We start from the raw sequence: 22,214 nt of genomic DNA on the forward strand, positions 1-22,214 counted from the left end.
GTGCCAATGCACAAATATTGAAATGGTTTATTTGTAATTTAAAATATTAATTAAAGGTTGATTTTGAAAATTATCTAGTAAAAAAGATATTTTGTAATTTTAAAAATTAACGACAACTTCTGAAATGTGTCATTGAATTTTTTTTTTTTTTTTTATAATCAAAATGATCCTCTCATTATATTGAGTTTAAATATTAAGGTAGGAACATCTTTGAAAATATAAATTTTGGTGTCAAACCACTTCTACTCCACCTTCTCTCATTATTACAGTACTAGAAGGTGGCATGTGCAAATGCACATATATTTAAAAGGGGTTATTTGTGATTTAAAATATTAATTAAGTGTGATTTTGAAAATTACATTGCAAAAATGATTTATTGGGAATTTTGAAATTAACTGAGTATAAGGATGTGTGCTCACGGGTTTCTTGTTTTTGATCAAAATTACTTTAATTATATTAAATTTAAATAAACAAATGGGAGCAATTTTGGAATCCAAATGTTGATGTGGAACCATTTCTACTCCATCTTCCCTCATTATAAAAGTAAATATTATTTATTTTAGAAGAAAAAAAAATCATTTGTATTTTAATCCTTCATAACATTCTATTCATAAACCTAAAAAATCATTGTTGCTGGATTACACTCCAAAGTGGTTCCTTATGTTGAAGGCAGATGGAAAGAATCAAATGGGAGGGTCTAGAAGGCAATCCTATTATTGTCTAACCCCCATTTAATCTTTAAAAAAATAAATAAATAAATAAAAATTCAATGTAGCTTTCCTTATGTTTGTTTCTCTTTATTCTTTTTCTTCTTTTTATCATTACATTCTATATTAGCATAAAAGTGGCTAAACAAGTAAAGCCTACCTAATTTTACTCTTTCAATATCATTTAAAATATAATTTTCAGAAGTTTATTATTAAAAAAATATTAAAATCTTTTTTTATAATATTTTTTTTCATTTTTCTTTGTTACTTATGAACATGATGACACAAAATAAAAAATGAAAACAAAAGAAATGTTTTCAGGATTTTAGATTTTTACCATACGCATGGCACATTCTTGGTGTCCAACGTTGTTGGATAAAATACTTACCTAACAATAATGTGCACTTTTGAGTTTTTTCTTGTTATGTTTTTTAGAATTCAAGAGTAAGTTTGAAACCTTTAATTAGGAGATGACACTTGGCTACATAGGTTATGTCACCACTTATCAAATAATGGCCGTTTGGTATTGCTTTTTAAGGCCATGCCTGAATGTTGCAAAAAGTCTTAAATTGGCAAAATATTGTAATGGAAGTCGGAAGATGTCAGTGTTATAGTTCAAATTTGCACTGTAATTATTTGTAGCGTGAACTGTGGAAAAACTTTTGCAGTGGTTTCTGTTCCCACAGAGTTTTGCAGGACTGCTTATAAGAAAGGGAAAATTACACTTTTACTCCCTATGGTTTGGTATAATTCTATATCAACCCCTTAATGTTTTGACAATTGCACTTACCTCGCTAACAGGCTCACTTTCCCCTTTCAGTCTACTTGCCATCGACCAAATAGTTAAAAATTGATTTTTTACCTTTTCTAAAGATCATTTTACCCTGTTTTAAATGTTAGATAAACAAAAACATCACGGCAAAAAAATGGATTCACAACACCTGTTTAAAAGAAAGGGTAAATTACACTTCCACCCCATTTGGTTTGGAATAATTTTATGTCAACCCTTTAACATTTTGACAATTGCACTTACCTCCCCTCGTGTTATCTAACACTGTCACTTTAAAAATGTTATTCTTTTTTATAAACAAAAATACCCCTATGAGAAAATGGATTCACAAGTAAGAGTGTGAATGCTTAAATGAAAACATTTTTACAGATTTAAATTTAATTATTTTTTTTAAGGAAAAAAGATAAAATAAAATGGTAAAATAACACTTGAATTTTAACACCATTTGTGAAAGAGGGGATGAGTGTAATTGTCAAAATTTTAGTGGGTAAACATAACATTATGCCAAATCATTGGGATCAAATTGTTATTTACCCTAGAAGAAAATGTGGAGTTGGACAAAAGTTTATGCTGATCTGCAATAAACATAGTGCAACTGCAACGTAACCTGGACCAAAAATTGCAGTTATTTTGATAAGGTGACCAAGCACTCAAGCACCAGGTTCCCCAATTTGTTGTTTATAAGTTTGTGTATTACTTTTGGAGACATAAAATATCTGGCCTATGTTGCTAACATGGGAGGGAATTTTCCAGAATTCCACATACCTCCAGATTCGAGCTTGACTATCTCAAATCTTTTCTTCTTCTTTTCTTTCTTTTTTTTTTTTTTTCTGTTTTCTAAAAATGGCACTTAGTGGTACATCTAGGCTCTCCACCATAATTTTCGAAAGATTCATAATATATTTTCAACTAGAATCAAATAAATAAATAAAGAATTTTGTTAACATGCTATAAAACATATGTTAAAGTGTAATAAATACACCTTAAAATTTAGATTTTGCACCAAAAACATTTTTTTTAATTTTTTTTTTTATCAAAATACCCCCAAATTCCAATTTCCAAAATGTATATATTGCACTTTAACATGTTCCCTAAGAACACGCGTTAACAAGAACCATAATAAAGAGTCTTGACAATCTAACTATCCCACATGGCATACTGAATTAACTCTCACCTAACCATCCAAATAAAAGATCTGCAAGGGAAATCCTTAAACTCTATGATACTTAAGATTCTTTATCATTAAACATGTTTTAATGTAGTCAATAATTCAATGTTGATGAGATTTGAACCTAGGTCTCTGGTATCATCACTAAATTTTTTTTTATCAACTAAGTTAATTGGCACTAGCTTAAAATCACATCTTAGGTGACGAGCGAGTTAACTTGTCCATCACCTTGGTGTCGACATTCTAACATCCAAGATTCTTTTTTGATAACTCCTTTAATGAAATCTTGATATAGCACGAATATGATAGAGATAAAGATGATTTTTCTCTATTAACCTATAGTTATGTTGTTTAAATGTCCACTATAAGGACATTGCATCGTAACCGGATTTGGAAATGGGTCTTTATAAGTGATATGGTGGATTATATAAATCATATGGAATTGATGATCATATAAATTCCATTTTAAAATTTTAATCAATCATTATTTTAATTTTTAATTTTTTTTTCCCAATATGTTTGAATACCTCCAACTTGAATACCCTAAGCAAAATTAGTAGGTTACAGGTCTTGCCTATTTTAACCAAACCAAATCTCGCCTAGTAACATTCGGATTCTCAACTTTGGGAGCCATAACGGCAAAGACAGTCGCCACGTGACACGACAATCGTTTGTTTGTTTGTTTGGTTTTTTCTTTTTCACCCTTTAGTCTCTTCACTGTTCCACGGTGATGTGTTCAACCACGTGCCTTCTTACCGTATGGTTACGACTTAGGACCACCACTTACTTTTCGACACGTGTTCATTTGTCTAAATAACTTTACGCTGTAGTGATGCTGTGAGCAGACGCACTAAAAAAAAAAGTTCTACGTGAGAAGTGATCTCAAGTTGCGAGCACCATGAAGCTTGTTCATGCTGATCCTTTCGTAGTAAGCCACCTGGTTTACGTAGATTAAAGGAGCACTAAATGTTAGATTAGGCGTACTTAATGTCAAATGAACAACGACAGGTGGAAGCAGCACTGAAAATACATCGGCCCCATATCATAACAACATTACTTGTTTTGATACTTTTGCAAGTCAAGCGTTACGTTGCAACATTTACTTAGGAAATGACACTTGGCCACTTATATGCGTCACCACTAATCAACATTGGTCGTTGGGATGTTTCGTGCCGTATTAGATCGATAAAATTGGGGCAATACGACTTTTGAGAATGGGCTGGGCTTTTCCTGGTCCGACATGGACAGGGTATGGAGAGGTAACCAGACACGTTTAGGTATTGGGCAAAACCATATTCATGTTTAGGTTTCGACACGTGTTAACCCGTTAGCAAGCCCAAATATGTGGAGGCTAGGCTGGTTTGTGATTGTCTAAAATCTACATTTTTATTTTCGCATTCCTTCTCTTCTGTCTATTTCTTCCGTATTCTCAGAGGCAACAAGTATTCCACATTAATTAGAGTGATTGCGCAAGTCAGTGTGTATGATACTGAGTTGACGTGAAACTCTGAAAGAACCATGGATGCTTTTCACTCATACCTCGAGGAAGAGTATCTATGGTTCTGAGCACAACTTTGTGTTAGATCAATGGACGAAATGATTATAACTTCTAAAATCATTTTCTACCAAACATCGAACCAAATCTAAAATCTTCAACATGTTAATTTTTTTTTTTCTTACTACACATAGCACAACACACATATTATTTATGACACGTTAACTTTAACAGATTTTACGATGGGTGGGCTTATTTGCACACATCAAAATGGCAGAATGTACTATTTTGCTTATGATACCCACTTTAATTTTAAAATAACTATCTACATATCTAATAAATGTATTTTAACCTAAATTGCTTATTTCACCCATTTAAATATATTAAATCATTCTGCTTCTCTTCTTCTTCTTTTGTCTCTCTTTCTCATTTGTTCTTCTTCTTTTTCTTTGTATCTTGAAAGATTTTAACGAGGATTTTAATATTTCAATGAGAATTTTTCTTGCAATCAAGTCAAAGTCATTCACATGAGAATGTTTTGTTTAGTAGATACCTATTAAATCGATTTTTTAATGTTTGGTATAAAGTTTTATTCGATAGATACTTACCAAATTTGTTTGATAATATTTGGTTGGTATATATTGAATTTTATAAAAACAAATTCGATTTGAATCTACCAAAAAAAAATTGTCAAAGTTTTTTTTTGAGTTCTTCTATTTAAAATCTCATTTTTAAGATTTTAATAAATAAATAACTAACAAAAATAAAATAATTTGAAAAAAAAAATCTAAAATCTAATCTCCATTGATTCAACATTTTACAAAATTTGAAATAAGAAGAATAAAATAAAATTTTAAATTTTTTGTTTGGTAGGTGATGATAAATTATCTTTTTTGCTTTTAACAAAAGTCATTTGTGACTTTAGTGGGTACAATTTGCCATTGACCGGCTGACTCTTTTACAAATTATCATCTTCTATTTGATTCATTTGCTTTATTTTGTATCATACATTCAACAAAACATGAACCTCGTAATATATGATCAATCCAAAAGACTAAAATACCCCTGAATAAATTATAAAACTTTTAACAATGTCAACAAAACAAGACACCGTGCACTACAAGATAGTAGCTACTGCCACCAACGGAACAACTATTTAAACATTGCTTTGTTTGACACCATTGCGTTCTAACAAAACAGCTTGTCCTTGCATGAGACTTTATTATCTAAGATCTTAGTTAATATTATTATTACTTTTTCTTCATATTACACTCTTAGGTTGATTTTAAAAAAAAAAAAAAACCCTTATATTATTTCTCCCTTTTTAACCAAATATAGGGATTTTTTCCTATTTTTAATTGTTTTTCCTCTTTTTTTTTTTAGATATTAGGAATTGAATTGTTATATTAGTTATTAATTTAATAATCATGGGAAAATTAAATAAATTATATAAGGGTTAGAGCCGTTGACTCATGAAAAAACATATGATCTCCATTGTGCAAACACAAATCCCTCAAACCCACATTCCAGCGATATTTGTCTTGAGGGTAAGTCTTGGATTTTGTTTTTAAATAATTGATATAATGTTTTTTTTTGGGAAAATTATGAAAATAAACCCAAAAAAAATTTATTTCGTAAAAAAAATCAAAATTATTGATAATTATAACGAGCATACTAATTCGGCCATTAAATGGCCGGTCAAATTCTCTCTCTTTCCTTCCATTTAAGAAAAAAACGAAAATATTATATTCGGCCATTAAATAGCTGGTCAAATTCTCTCTCCTCATTCTTTTTCTCTTTCCATTTTTTTTAAGAAAACAAAAAATATATTCGGCCATTACATGGCCGGTCAAATTGTATAAACATTCACCACTTCTTTTCATAATATATTCGACCATTTTTTTTTAAATTCCCCCTATTTTATAAACATCAAGATTTTAAGATGATCTAAGATCTTGATATTAAGATCTTGATCTTGTGATCTTGATGTTGATCATGATCATGATCATGATCAAGATCAAGACCGTGATCAAGATCAATTTTTTTTTAATTGATTTTTCTTCATATTTGAATCTACTTAATGTGATATTTGGTTTAATAAGATTTGTCTAAATATTATTTCAATGATAGATTTAGTGGTTGTATGCGATTTGTTTAATGGCCGAATTAGTATCCTCATTATAATTATCAATCAATTTAATTTTTTTTAAGAAATATGTATATATATTTTTTTTTCCCATAATTTCCCCTATATTCAACCATTAAATGGCTAGTCAAATTAGTAAATAAAATCGCATAAAACCACTAAATCTATCATTGAAATAATATTTAGACAAATCTTACTAAACCAAATATCACATTAAATAGATTCAAATATGAAGAAAAATTAATTAAGATCATCATGATCACGATTTGATCTTGATCACGATCATGATCAACATCAATATCTTAGGATTTAGATTATAAGATCAAGATCTTAGATCATCTTAAAATCTTGATGTTTATGAAATAGGGGAAATTATGAAAAAAAATGGTCGAATATATTATGAAAAGAAGTGGTAGATGTTTATAGAATTTGACCTTCGTTATTTTTTTTTTTTAAATGGAAAGAGGGAGAAAAAGGAGGCGTGAGAATTTTAAAGAGGAGTGAGAATTTGACCGGCCATTTAATGGCCGAATATAATATTTTCGTTTTTTTTTTTTAAATGGAAGGAGAGACAATTTGACCGAGTCAAATTTTTATTTTTTATAAAAAAATTGAGAGGAGAGGGAAAAAAAAGAGAGAATTTGACCGGCCGGTTAATGGCCGAATTAGTATCCTCATTATAATTATCAACAAATTTGATTTTTTTTAAGAAATAATTTTTTTTTTTGGTTTTATTTCATAATTTTTCCTTTTTTTTTTTCCTTAATCATTATTGAATCCTGATCCAATAAATAAATAGTATATTAATGAAAAATATAGGGGTAGGTTGTAACTGTAAACAAACGGGATCATGTTGAAAATAAAAATGTACACCGTTGAGTCTAGAGTGGAAGTGTGACGTGGCCACTATTATTGTCTGAGTTAGATTTCGCTAAATCGTCTTGGACACAGCCTTAGTTGATAATTATGATGACTTCGAGTCTGACTTTGAAGCGGGCAAATAGCATCAAATTTTGAAGGAACCCTTCTCGTTTCAAAATACAAGTTTTTTTTCATTTATTTCACACCCTTACATTTCTGGTAAATTTTGAAACACATCCTTCAAAATGCCACATGTAATCCAATGAAGCAGGTTCCTTCTAAATTTTGAAGGGGGCAGCTGGCTTCAAAGTTTTCTTTGATGACTTCAGCAATATTTTGAAAATCTCAATTAAGTTATTTATATTTTTATTAAATAATTATTTATTAATAATATATATATATATATATATATGGTCGGGTTCAAGAACCAATAAAATAGCCAAAGTGTTTTGTCTTATGCAGCCTAATTTCAGAATACGTTGATTTTTTGTGAGGATGATCTCTATGGTGAGGAGATCATACTTACAAAAAAATTAACCAATTTTGAAACTTTTAACCCTAATTTACAAGTTGAAGAATTATGAATTGTCAATTTTTAACGATAATTTGTAAAACACTTTTGATGGGACTAGAAATTCGTAATGAGTTGGTTTTTTGTGAGGATGATCTTCCAACCATTGAGATCATCCTCACAAAAAATCAGTCCATCATGAATATTTTACCTATAAAGGACAAAATTTTGGCTCCATTTGAGATGTGATGAAATACTAAGTTTTAAAACCATGTTGACCATTAACATTATTCTTGATAATATTCATCTAATTAGATATTCAAAATTACCATGAATCTATGGAACTTCAGTAGCCGTAATCTCTAGTTGAGGTGAGACCAACCAAGATCTAATAAAAAAACTAATTTTTATATAATTTTTTTCCCCTCAAACCTAATCTAATACAAACCATGAATTGTAGAGGGTTGAGGAGTCATTTGGACCAATATGATAGTTCATCTGGCCCAAATGAGGATCTCATTCTAGGTTCTAGATGGTCCTTTAGTCCATGCAACCTATATCTATATAATAAAGAGAGCTACTATTGTCACACTAATTTTTAATAATGCCACACCAATTCCTATATAAATCATCAAACTGGTGTGGCAATAGAAGCTCTTATAATAAAACAAAATTGTATGACCTACATTGCTACAATTTTGTTGAAGACAAACCTTCCATCAACTACAGTGTTTTGTGAGGGGGGGGGGGGGGGGGGGGGGGATTTTTCATCAAGTTACAATTACATGGGATCCACTTCATAACATTTACTCTTCATATCCTCTAACTTTAATTAAAATATTTCATCTTGTACTCTTTTAATCTATTTTATTGTTTTTTCATCTTATACACCCTTAATTTAAAAAACATTTAATAATACATTTTCAACTTAATTTTTTCGCTTTTACCCTCCTGATCCCCAAAGAGGATGTCTATGGCAAGTGCGAACTCTAGTATATATTATAAACACAACTGTCTCACTTTGCTACAGTTTTGTTGTGGATAAACGTTGTCTCTAAGTATAGTAAAGAAGATTATACACTACTCAATTTATCTGTTCACCCTTTTAATTTTATTGTATTTCTTCTCATCCCCTTTTAATAATACCTTCCAATTTTATTATTTTTCTCTTTTACCCCTTATCCTACGATACTGACAAATTCTAGTATATATTAGGGGTGTCAATGGGTATCCATTTAATCGAAATCGAAATCAAAAATCCCGATTTCGATTTCTTTTTTATTAGAATAGATTAGAATTGAGTCTAAAATGGAACTGAATAGATAAGAACTATAACCACTAGGTTCTATCCAATGGGTACGCAAAATCAATTTATTTTTTCATTTTTTTCCATGCTATAGATGGTTTAAGGTATTTTTATTTCAAAATAAGTGTATGTTATATGAAATTCTTCAATTTTTCATATAAATTATTGATTGAAACTAAAAATGAGTTACTCTTCTAAAAATTTATTACTTTAAACTAAGATAAAAATTTTATTTTTGAAAAAATCATTAATTTGTGTCATTAGTATATCTAGTTATAACTAAGTTAATAATTTTGTTGATAAAATATTGATAATTTTATTTATAACTAAGTTTATAATGATTTGAAATACTTTTTTTTCTCATTCAATTCTTGAAAATCGGAATCGATGGGTACTCGTGATTTTTGGTGATTCTGATTTCATTTATTTTAAAATCAGAACTGACTCATTTGACACTCGTAGTGTATATATATTTGCATGATGATTTAATATACACGTGAATCCATCACGGAAGGACCACATAGAAAAGTCATACAATTAGGTTACTAGTCATTTTCAAACCTTCTCATGTATTTATTCGTTTTTAATAGAAAATTGAATATAATAAATAAGATAAATAAATGGTTCAAATTATCTTCATTCATTCATGTCAAAATCCACATAATTCAGCGCTGGCAGAGTCTTTAGTGACTACAATTAGGTGAATGCCGGGCCTAGTCAAGAATCCATTTGTTAAGTTAATCCGAAAAATAATTAGATTATGTGATTCTATGTTCTTTGATTGTGCTTATAAAGTCAAAGGAGACCAGAAAGATACGGACATTTTCAGAAGACAAGCATCCCAAGTCGTAGAGATTTGCTGTTAACAAACGGGGGAGTTATAGACTTCTTGTTTTGTCTTATCGTCTACAAATAACGCATATTAAGGGATTCTCTCTTGAATATAAAGAATCCTCTATTTTATAATTATAATAATATATAATTAGAGAAGGATAAATATTCTTGACGAAAATTTATATTAATTTTTTTAAATTATAAAAATATTATTGGAATACAGTAAACCACACACATGTTAGATTATCCATATGAAATTTCTTAAAATTCTCTAATATTATTTATGTGAAACAATTTTAATCTGCATAATTAATAATTTTTGTCACATGTGCAATGACACACATGCCTCCAGTTAGAATAATTAGAGCTTTAAACATATAGTTTAAGTGGTTAGATGTAAACCGATTGTTATTAGGCTTGCCCTGGAGACTTGGACAAAGAAAAATTAATTTGACAATCTGTTTTCTTTAAAGTTTTGACCCTGAAAGAGGTCCTCGCGGTATTGTAGGAATTCCTCGAAGATCAGTACTTTTGTTTTTTGAGTGAGATTTTGGAGACCTTCGTTTTGGAGATCTTAATGAATCCCACATTCTCATTGGCCCATGTCTATTGAAGCAAATATCAACTTTTAGTATTTTTGTAAATTCGATTGGCTTTCAATACATGTGGATACCGATGAGAATATGGGGTCTCCAATAATGAACTTGAATTGTTTTCAAAGCATTTTGCTTGTTATATTATTTCGGATATTCTTGTTTTTATTATTTAGAAAAGAATAATCACATATATATGTAGTAAGCATGTTCTAAAGCTTTTGTACTTGAGTTTGGGATTCGCCACCATTCAAAAAGTTTAAGATGTGAATGGACACCATAAAAAAAGTTTTGAAAAATAATTTTTCAAGGAGTTAGTGACTCAAAATTGATTGCAACCAAGAGATTTAAGTAAGGAGGTTTGGTTGCAAGATAAGAAAGGTGCTAGATAGCTCATCTTACCCACCAAGTTAGTGATTACCATGATATTGGCCAAAAGTGAAAACAAATATTGTTTTTAAAGATTTTAGAGTTAAAATGTAAAAGATACATGTATGTATGAATGCATGAGGTGAATTTGTGTGCATATGTCATAGAATGTGCACATTAATGGGACTGTTTATTTTTTATTTTTTGAGTTATGAGTGCTACTTTATAAGAATAGTCATCTTTTGATTGTTTGCATTTTTTAAATAAAAGTATGTATTCAAAGTGAGCTTATTATTTGTTGGTAAAATTCTAAAAATACTTCTATTGATTTGGAAAGGTATGTTTGGGACCTTTACCTTGCATGATGCATGAATAGATGTATACAAGGGTGTATGTATGCAAAGGTTCTCTAAGGAACTAATTATGAATTTAGAGGGGGGTGAACCTCTCATGGAGGGATTACTCTCTACCACCCTTATCGTTTTACATGCTTATACTACACGTTTGCAATGTCTATAAGCTTAAAGTAAAGAAATAAAAACATTAGAAAACAATCTAGATGTTCCCCTAAAGAACTTATTATAGACTTAAAAGAAGAGGTTACCTCACATAGAGGTATTACTCTCTATCACCTTTTCCATTAGAAATAAATTTTCCAACTTGTTATGGATTACAATACTTGCTTGAAAATGAAATAAATTTGATGTAATAAAGATTTAAAGATATTAGAAAGCAATTAAATGTCCACTAAGAAATTTATTGTGGACTTAAAAGGGAGAGATTATCTCACATGAAGGGATTACTCTCTACCACCTTTTTCAATGGGGTAAAAAAAGAGTTACACTATATGCTTAAAAATGAAATAAAACTTTGAAAAGTACAAAGGTTAGAATGAAGAGAGGTAGAAGTAGGATTGGAAGTATACAAATAACAAAAATTAAAAATTAAATCATCTTCCTACTTTGATTTTGTTCATTTTTTTTGTTCTTCTTCTTATTCTAAGCTTTCAAGGTGTTTGAGAAAGTAATTGGAATAAGTTTTGGGGCTTTAGAAGGTTGTACGAAAAGAATTGGACATAATTTTGAGAAGGTAGACTTGTTCTCCCATTTTCTTTAGAGACGACATCTATTTATATGCCTTTAGAAGATCTTTGGGAATATAAAAATCCAAGCTCCACAAGTTTAACTTAATTGTAATAAAATCTTACTAAATGACATTGTTTACCCAATCAATGAGTCCTTAATAGTTTTTTGCATATCTTTTAATCCTGCCAAGCACGATAATCAAATAATAGAAATGCCAAAACTTTTAAGGTTCTTAAGAATTCTTTTGGAAGGATAAGGGTTTTCATACCTTTTGAAAATGGTCAAATTTCAATGAAAACAAGAACAATTGCATGTAACTTATCTAAGAGTAGAGGTTTTGTAGTCAAATGCCTTGAATAGAATCCCAATAAATTTGAGGGTAGAAAAATAATTGCTTTTAGGTTATACTGAGTTTTCTTTGATGGGCAAATGGTTTAATCTTTTGAACTTTTTAAATTTACAAAGAATTATTAATGATTGACCTTGAATTAAGCATAAGAGAGTGGCCTTAATGATCAATTACCTTAGGTTGAATCTTTACAAATTAAAAATAGGAAGGAAATAAGCATTTGGGAGGACCATGCCTCAAAACTAGAGGATTTGCATATTTACACAAAAATCAAATGTGGAAGATTAATGCATGCTTAATGCAATGGGTAGAGATGGAAAAGGTATTGCACTATCTTGAAAAATGAGAGATTATGAGGGGTTTAAAGGTAAAATCGTCCTTGAGCAAATTTAAAGCACTTATTCCAACCAAAAATGCCTAAATGACAAGACCTTATCTGAGACAAAGGCCAGTTCAAAATCATTAAGAACATTAGGTTTGGGTGAAAATTGCCTAGACCTCGGGAGACCCGTGACCTATATAAAAAATAGCTTGGTCGTGGATAAACCACGACCTAGCTTAAAGTTGAATATTTTTTGAAAAAGAGTCTTGAGGAGTTGGATCCCTTAAGGTGGGTCCCACTTGATCAAATTAAAGATTTTTTAATTGGGTCTCTATCTCTTGGATTTCGAGCTTGATCTGGCCAAATTGGGGTGTCTATAAAAATTATATATGTTAAATCCAACTTAATTTAACAAAGATTGCAAAAATCCGTAAGAAAAGTAATTTGCTCACAGACTTTTTCCTCACATATCACATGGGATTTGGGTTTGACGAATCACATGTGCCCGTCTATATTGAGGGCCCACGCAATTTTCAAAATTACCCTCATTTGGTATTTTTTTGGAATCCATAGCCTACTTAAAACATGAAAACTGTATATGATTCATCTATCTATCACTAAAGGCAGGTTTCATTACCAAAGACATCCATAGCTGTTAGTTTTGGATATTTGGAGATAAATATTTCTCATTCTTGTTGTTCCTCTCATGGCAAAACTATGATGGCAAGTGGTAAAATAATCATATTCCATAGAAATCTCTTCTTTGGGAAGAGGATGTACACACAATCCTCTATATATGTCAAGGGTGAATTTTTCTTAAAATGTTACACAATCGTCATCCTTTTATTGGTCGACTATCTCTTCATCATGTCTTTCACCCTTGAGAATATTTCAACAAATCCCATGAGGGTTGGGCTGCCATGGAAATAATGCTCCTTGAGTTGGGGAAGAAAATCAATAATAAAACTCATTTTTGTATCTTAACCTTAAAAAAAAGAATAATGATTTTTTAATGCCTCTATCATATAATTGTAGATGATTTGTCTTATTTATTATATATCGCAAGGCAAATGATCCATGATTAGGTGATTAGGGCGTATGTCGGATTATCACGTCTCTAAATTCTATCTATATAAAAAATACAAGAGGGGGAGCATGGCTGATTTCATGGTATCCGTACCATCCAATAAAAGGGCATATTTGTAATTCTGTAAGTACAATTTAAAATTCTTATTCTTGTATATATTCATTTATTTTAAGTTGAGGAAAGACAAAAGTTTCACTAAATTTCATGTTTTCCAGTACTTGTTTATTTCGATTGAAACTTTAAATTAGAGAAAGAAGAAGAACGTTCGGGTTTCAATATCTCTTTCTCAATTGAAGTTGCAGAGACAGAGAGGCATCAGAATCATTGAAGAGGTTTGAATCAGAGGTAAGACTAGTAGAATTAAAAAGTTGGAGAAACAAATTAAAATTTTCTTCTTTTATTAATGTTAAGGGAACTCTATTCTATGCGCAATTATTGAGAAACATAGGGTCAGCTCAACGTCAACCCCAAAATACATCATCGTCATCTTCAAGCAACTGATTACGGAAGAAATTCAAAACAGAGGAATTCGATTCAAAATTCATCCATCTCATCTTCTGTAAAAAAAAAGTTAAATCAAATCTTTCATCCTTTTTTAGACCGATTTACACAGAATTCGACTTTTCAATCCAATTTTCTCACTCAGACCAATATGATTCAAAAAAATCTCGAAGGATCCGTTCTTTACCTCTTGATCTTCATCTCCCTATTAATCACCGTTCAATCATCTACACACTGCAGCCAATCCTGCATCGGTTCTACACCGAATCACGTCCCTTATCCATTCGGTTTCACCGAAGGCTGCCAAATCCGGCTAAACTGCACCAACAACACCATCTCAATCGGCGAATTTCAAGTCCAGAACATCACATCAGACAGTATCTTTGTCAGTATTCCAGCAAATTGTAGCCGTCCGATCCAAAAATTGGTTCCTCTCTTCAATCCGAACTACGCTTTAATGATTCAAAACGGATTACTGTTAAAGAATTGCGAAAAACCTCTTAACGGATGTGAGATACCTCAAGCTATGATGCAGACACAATTCCAGTTTAAAGAGTGCGGTGTTCCGTACTGTTTCTTAGATGTGTTGGCAGAAAGAAAAGAGTTCATGAGTTTTGATAGCGTGCTTGGCAGCAATTGTACGCTGTTGTACTCTGCGATTGCTACAGCGAATCGAAGTTCTTTGGTTTCGTTGGAATTTCAGAGAGTTCAGTTGGGATGGTGGTTAGAAGGGAATTGCAGTTGTTCTGAGAATGCGACTTGTAGGAAAGTCAAGTCTCCGATCAACGCCCGGTTAGGATTCCGGTGCCAATGTATTGACGGTTACGAAGGAGATGGGTATCTCCACGGTCAGGGTTGCCAACGGAAAGGTGAGAGACCGATTACTCAATTTTTTATTTTATTTTAAGGGTGATATGGTTTGACATAATTCTGGGTTGAGCCCCCCCCCCTAATGTTTTGACAATGGCAATTACATCCCCTTTAATTATCTAACGAACTCAATTTCCCCTTCTGTCTACTTGCCTTCAATCAAATAATTAAAAAAAAAAAAAATTTTATGACTATTTTATCATTTTTAAAATATCCTTTATCTTTTATAGGCAAAAATATCCTTATAAATAAAAAAAATGAGTTCATGCAAGAGTAGTTAGGTAAGGGAATTTTTATCTTTTAGGAAAATATCTGTTTTAAATAAAGGGTGTTGTTAAGTGTAATAAATACATTTGAAAATTTAGAATTTGTACCGAAGATGCCCTTGACTTATTTATTTATTTATTTATCAAAATACCTCCATATTCCAATTTCCCAAATGTATTTACAACTATTTAAATCCTTAAATAAAAAAAAAAAGAGATTCAATTTCCACTCTAGCTTTTGCTAATACCATCTTAATTCATATGTAAATCACCAAAAAATTAGAACACATTTTAGAGTGGTGTTCGCAAAAGTTGGTGTGGCAATAGAAGCTTTTATTTAAAAAAAAAAAAAAAAGGATTTAAGAGAATTAAAAAAAAAAAAAAAAATGATATAAGAAGGTAAAATAATAAAATAAGATATGAGAATTAACACCATATGTGATTGGGGAGGTAAGTGCAATTATTAAAATGCTAAAGGTCAACATAGAATTATGACAAATCATAGAGAGTCATAATGCAATTTAACTTTATTTTAATTTATTAATTGAGGATCGTTATTGTGGAACATTGACCAACTCGATCCTTCATCAGAAAATGCTCTCGTTCGATGCTAGTGTTCAGGGATATAATAATCATTTCAATGACTTTTTTAAAATTTGTAAATGAACCCTTCATGAATTGACAATATTACCCTCCATAGGATACATTCTAATGCGTCTTGTAGGGCGGCGGGGGCATATTCACATTTAGTTAAGGGTAATAATAGTAATTTCATAGATAAACCCCTCTGAAATGACCATAATACGTTCTTTCTTTCTTTCTTTTACCTTTTTTTAATTTGCATATTTTAACTTTTTTTTTTTTTAGCTTTTGATTACGACGTGGTCTTCTTCCACGTCAGTACTGTTTTTAGTGGCCTCAATGGACCATTCTGGTCAAAAGCTCAAATTGACCAGCAACTTAGAGATTGGCTTTTCAGTGTTTAGCCCTCCTCATACTCCTAACCGAATATTTGATCCTTTTTTCTTGAAAATAAACGTTTTACTACCTCACATATGGACAATACATTAAATATCCTTTAAAATCGTTTTTTTTATCTTCAGAGTTGTTAGTTCTTACCATCTCTCCTAAATTTGTCAACTTTTTCAGCAATATTCTTTCACATTAGAAACCAATTTGTAAACTGATGTGATGTGACGTGCTAAACCATATACGACACAACCATAAATCTTTTCTCATGTGTATCCGGAAGAAAAAGATCTATAATTCTACCCACTTGTCACGTCAATCGCGCGTACATTTTAAAACTTCAATTTTTCAAGAGTCATGATAAAATGACGTGCTAATTTGTATGTAAATGACGTGGCAAGCGCACATAACCATAGACCTTTTTCTTTGAGATACATAAGAAAAAAAATCAACGATTCTATGCACTTGCCATGTCAATCACATACATTTTAATGTGTCATTTTATCGTTTCAAGTTTCATTTCGTGCCAAATTTAATTGTCTGATTATCCTTACTTAGTAAGATTTTAATTCTTACTATGGGACGTTGACCTCCATTTAATATTACTATTATTTTCTTAGATCGAGCTTTTCCATGAAATCTAGAGGGTTATGATGCTAGATCACCAATGTGATAATCCATTTGAGCAAATCGATCTTTAGTAAGACTTAAAATCTTAGCAAGTTAGTTATTGTAGTGATCCCCCTACCATTGATATAGTCTCAAACTTAAATTGAAAGAGAGGTCACCTCTTAGACTATCAAGCGGCTCTACCATTCTTATGTTTTGCTTTCCATAGTTAATTTTTGTTTCTTAGCAGTATGGAAACTGTTGTTGTAGTATGAACCTATCTTTTACATTTTGTTTTCTATCTGAATCGTACTTGATTTAAGACCTTCTGAAGATTTTTCTTTGCTTCATAAAGTTGTTTTTGGGACTCCCAACAACATAAACAACAATATTCCTCACGATTGTAAAGTGTTGCTTATAGGATACTTATCAAAGACTTTGTTTCTTAGGGCTCGAACAATTGAGAATGGTAGGGTAGGTAAAAAGTTAAAAGAAAGACTAATGATAAACTGACTCGAAAATTTTCACTCGGTCTGTACTTGATCGACGTGGAAAATGCATAGAACCATAGAACTTTTCCTTGTGTATCCCGAGGAAAAAGATTTATGGTTTTGTGCACTTGACACGTTGACCGAGTACAAATCTAGTGAAAAAATTTTAGTCAGAAGATCGTGACTTTAAAAGTAAATTTCATGATAACGTTTTGTTGGCGGTAGTTATCATTTTCTTTCCATGTAAGGAAAAGAAATAGGGATAAAACCCTTCATTTCAATAGGTAGGACCCAAAATGCTCATGTATGATTTCAAGAGAAGGGAAAAAGTCTGGCCCACTGACACCCTATGTGGGATGGACCCGTAATGTATTTGGTGATCAAATCAGCTTGACCAAATGATCCAAATCATGGAATTACATTGATACCAATGAGATAATGAATATATAGAAAGAGAATAGTACTACTTAAGGGAGTTGGTTTTCCTTTTTCAACAACTAAAGGAATTTTAAAAAAGAGTAACTGATACCTTTGGATACTTAAATAGTTTGTTATTAATTATGGATTTTCTAGATATATCCAATAATCAATCTAATCCAATACTAATCACTTTATCTTACAATTTTACCAGCTTCTTCCAATTGCAATCTTTCAAAATTCATGTCCGGCCAATGTGGAGGAACAACGAGAATTGGTGTGCTAATTGGAGGTAATTGTTCCTTCTTGAATGAAAATCTACATTTACATTTCTTCCAATTTTCAAGAACTAGAGTTCCCTTTGTCTAACTGTTACGTGAATGTAAATTGGCTTGTAATCAATAAATTCTTAGGGTGGGTTTGGGCATTGGCACACAATCAGGTTCTGGATTCCTTCAAAAGTGAGAAGCCCAAGCTACCCGAATTCACTTTTTTTGGCTTTTGAGTTCAACAGAATTCAGACAAGGAAAAAAAAAATTGAAAAACATATAAACAAAAATTTCCTCATTGGATTTAAAATCACTTCCTATCATTTGAAAAAAACCGACGTCGAATCACAATTATTATAAAAGACATCAAAAGAAAAGTGATTCCATAGAAACATTTCAGTTAAAAACAGAGATTCCTAAAATGAGTCCCTGGATATGTTAGTTTGAACTATTTTGTTGCAACATAAGAGTGTTCCTGTTATTTCAAAATTTGAGTTTCTAAATATGAAAATCTCTTTCTATCAGGCACTATTGCTGGAGCTTCTTTAGCAACAGGTCTAGCTTTTCTCTTCTACTCAGTGAGACGACGGTCCAATTTATTGAAAGCCCAAAAGAGAACCAAACGACTTCTATCGGAAGCTACAGGTGATTGCACTGTCCCATTTTATACCTACAAAGAAATTGAGAGAGGCACTTATAACTTCTCCGAGAAACATAGGCTTGGAACCGGAGCCTACGGGACAGTTTACGCAGGAAAGCTCCACAACGACGAATGGGTTGCCATAAAAAAGATCAGATATCAAGACAGAGATGGTATTGAGCAAATCATGAATGAGATAAAGCTCCTTTCATCTGTGAGCCACCCGAATCTAGTCCGACTCTTAGGCTTCTGTATAGAGAGGGGTGAACAGATCCTTGTATACGAATTCATGCCCAATGGTACATTATCTCAGCATTTACAGAGGAACGAGGCACGGGCCTCCCTTGGACAATTCGTCTAAACATTGTTTCCGAAACTGCTCAAGCCATCGCTCATCTCCACTCTGCAATGTACCCACCGATATACCATAGAGACATAAAGTCTAGTAACATACTCTTAGATCATAACTTCAATTCAAAAGTCGCGGATTTTGGTCTTTCCAGACTTGGTATGACCGAGTCATCACATATATCAACAGCCCCTCAAGGGACTCCGGGATATCTTGATCCTCAATACCATCAAAACTTCCATCTTTCTGATAAGAGTGATGTTTATAGCTTTGGGGTGGTTCTCATTGAGATCATAACTGCATTGAAAGTGGTCGACTTCTCTCGACCCCAAAACCATGTGAATTTGGCTTCACTTGCGGTGGACAAGATAGGGAAAGGGTGTGTAGATGAGATAATAGATCCATTCCTTGAAGCACATAGGAATGCATGGACACTTTCTTCAGTGCATATGGTAGCTGAGCTTGCATTTAGATGCCTTGCCTTTCATAAGGACATGAGGCCTTCTATGATGGAAGCTGCAGCTGAATTAGAGCAAATCAAGCTAAGTGGATGGGCCCCTTTGGAGGATAACAACTGCATAGCATCATCGGTAGAGTCTTGTGGCTCATCGCCATCTAATGGTAAGAAAGCAGGGTTGGACAGTAAGAGATTAATCATTTCGCAAAAGGAAGATCATGTAATTTCTACAGATGTGATGGATTGTTCACCTGTTTCTGTACAGAACCCATGGTTCAGTGATGAACAAAGTTCACCTTCGACAAATAGCTTGTTGAATAATGTAATTCCTTGAGAGAGACAAAAAAAAAAAAAAAGGCCAGGTTATTAGGTGGGTGGCTTCGTTGATTTTGTGAATACAAGTAAGGGTATTTTCTGTTTTTTGTTCTCTTTATCTTACTCACATTGGTCACAAATCTGTGATGAGTATGTTCTTTTGTAGTCTAGCTAGAAAGTATGATCTTTATTTTTATAGGTTGCTGAATTATATGAGGATGTAAAGCATCTGGTGAGCCAACATTACACGCATGAAACATATATATATATATATATATATGAAAAAAGAAACTGTTGAAACGTATGTCTATAACCGTGTACATGTAATACACTTGTGCGCTTGTGGTTCTTTGGTCGATTGATTTTGTGAATTATGTAAACTTTCCAATTGCACTTTAAGTGAAAATTTACTTAAATATGACAACAACAACAAAGCCTTTTGTTACTGAGAGTGAGTTTATATCACCTTCACATTAATTCGTTGTATCAAACCCATCAATAAAACTGTTTTTCCGGACTCCAAATGCATGATCATGACTAAAAGTTTGAATTGCAGAAGCAATAATGATTCTGAAATTATTATTATTTTTTGAAACTAGAATTGATTTCAAGATGAGGTTGTTGTTAAGAAAACAAATGCAATCAAACCAAGAAAACGAATCAAGATATAATCACAACACAACATACAATCATACAAAGATTTTACGTGATTCTCTCAAGATTGAGACACATTCATAGATAAGACCAATTCCACTATGTATAGAAAAGTCGTAGTTACAGATTACAACGTTTCACCAAAACGGAAAATATAAATATTCCACGAAACTTACTAAGGATTTTACCTAATATTAGTAAAATTACAAAAATACCCTTGGGAAAAAAATTCGGAGTCTTCACTGCCCACCTTATTGGGGGGGGACAAACCCCCTAGCGAGCTTAACCGGCGTGAAGACATGGTTCAATTTACCGTACCTCCTTGTTGACCAGTATTATCAGGCTCGACAACAGTTGTGCCAAATAACATCATGGAACTCGGTGCCTCAATTTTAACCAAACATTTATTTTCAGTCCTTTACATGACAGTATTTGTTCATAGTCGTACCAGGCTTGGTCAAATGAAGCATTAATGAAGCCTATTTTTGTAGACTGAGAAAAATAATTTGAAGTGAAATGAAGTTCATCCTTTAATTAGTGATTCAAATCCAAATCAATAAAAAAGAATTTCAATTTCAACAAAGACATAACCAATCATTTATACATTTCTTCAAACAACAACACACACCTTTTTCGGCATGTAGTCCTAGTTTTGTTGTTGATTGATAAAAGGAATATGAAGTTAAATGAAGTTCATCCTTTAATTAGTTATTCAAGACCAAATCAACAAAAAAAGATTCCAATTTCAACTTCAAACAACACGTTCTTTTCCGCTCGTAGTCCTACTTCTCCATTTGATTGAGAAAAGGAATTTGAAGTGAAATGAAGTTCATCATTGAATTAGTGATTCAAGTTCAAATCAATGAAAAAGATTCCAATTTCAACAAAGACAACCAATCATTTATTTATACATTTCTTCAAACAACACGAATACAAGAAATCAGAGACACAAATTGAACCTTAGATCTAAACAAACTGAAGTTAGAAATTCAGAAAAAGAAAAAAAAAACAATAACCACAACAAATAATCTTTAAAACAGCAGTTAATGATAAAATTGTCACTAAAAACAGCAAATCATATTTGGACTCGTAATCAAGCTGTTCACGGAGCCCAATGTATTTATTACCTAATCAAATTGTGCCACGCAGACACTTAACCTATTTCTAAAAAAGGTTTTCGTCAGGGAGACGCGACTTGATATAAAAGGCTTACGTACCAACACTAATCTCTATTCCAAAAATCCTTTTGGAGTGTGAGAACTTATTAGTGACGTTTTTTTCTTATAATTTTTTCCTCTTGTGAGTTAAACGACTTGTTCAAATCAAAGATAAACACAATCGAACCCAAAGTCAGGTTTGGGGTACGTAGGCTGAGTCCAAATTAAGCTAAACATCACCCTAAGTTAGGAGTGTCAATGGATAGTCAAAAATTCAAATTCGAAAAATTAAATATTATCCAAAAATTTCAGAAATAAAATTCAGATAGTTTTATATATTCAAATACTTATTGGACACGGATTTAGATATTTACATTTCGAATCCGATAATCTCTGATTTGAAATAATATATAATATATATTATTTTATTTTTTTATTTTTTTATATAAATAATATAATATATATTATTTTATTTTATTTTTTTATTATATAAATTGTATAATATATAATATAAAAATTTTAATAATGAAAAATCAGTTGGATAAGGAAAAAGTATGTTTTTTTATATATACAAATTATTCGAATTTTAATCAGATTTGAATTCGGATAGAGTTTTAGAATATCTGT

General features: G+C 31.5%; 1 pseudogene across 1 annotated transcript; it reads left to right on the forward strand.

The window, feature by feature from the left end:
* The first annotated feature begins 13,798 nt into the window (after positions 1 to 13,798).
* Positions 13,799 to 20,045, forward strand: LOC147403525 (wall-associated receptor kinase-like 14; annotated as a pseudogene). Its single transcript, XR_015177522.1, has 3 exons — positions 13,799 to 14,993; positions 17,961 to 18,038; positions 18,541 to 20,045. The product of XR_015177522.1 is annotated as a wall-associated receptor kinase-like 14 (transcript).
* The last annotated feature ends 2,169 nt before the right edge of the window (positions 20,046 to 22,214 follow it).

This window comes from Akebia trifoliata, chromosome 4, assembly GCF_017979445.1.
Source record: "Akebia trifoliata isolate Shusen 1 chromosome 4, ASM1797944v1, whole genome shotgun sequence".
Classification (NCBI taxonomy): Eukaryota; Viridiplantae; Streptophyta; class Magnoliopsida; order Ranunculales; family Lardizabalaceae; genus Akebia; species Akebia trifoliata.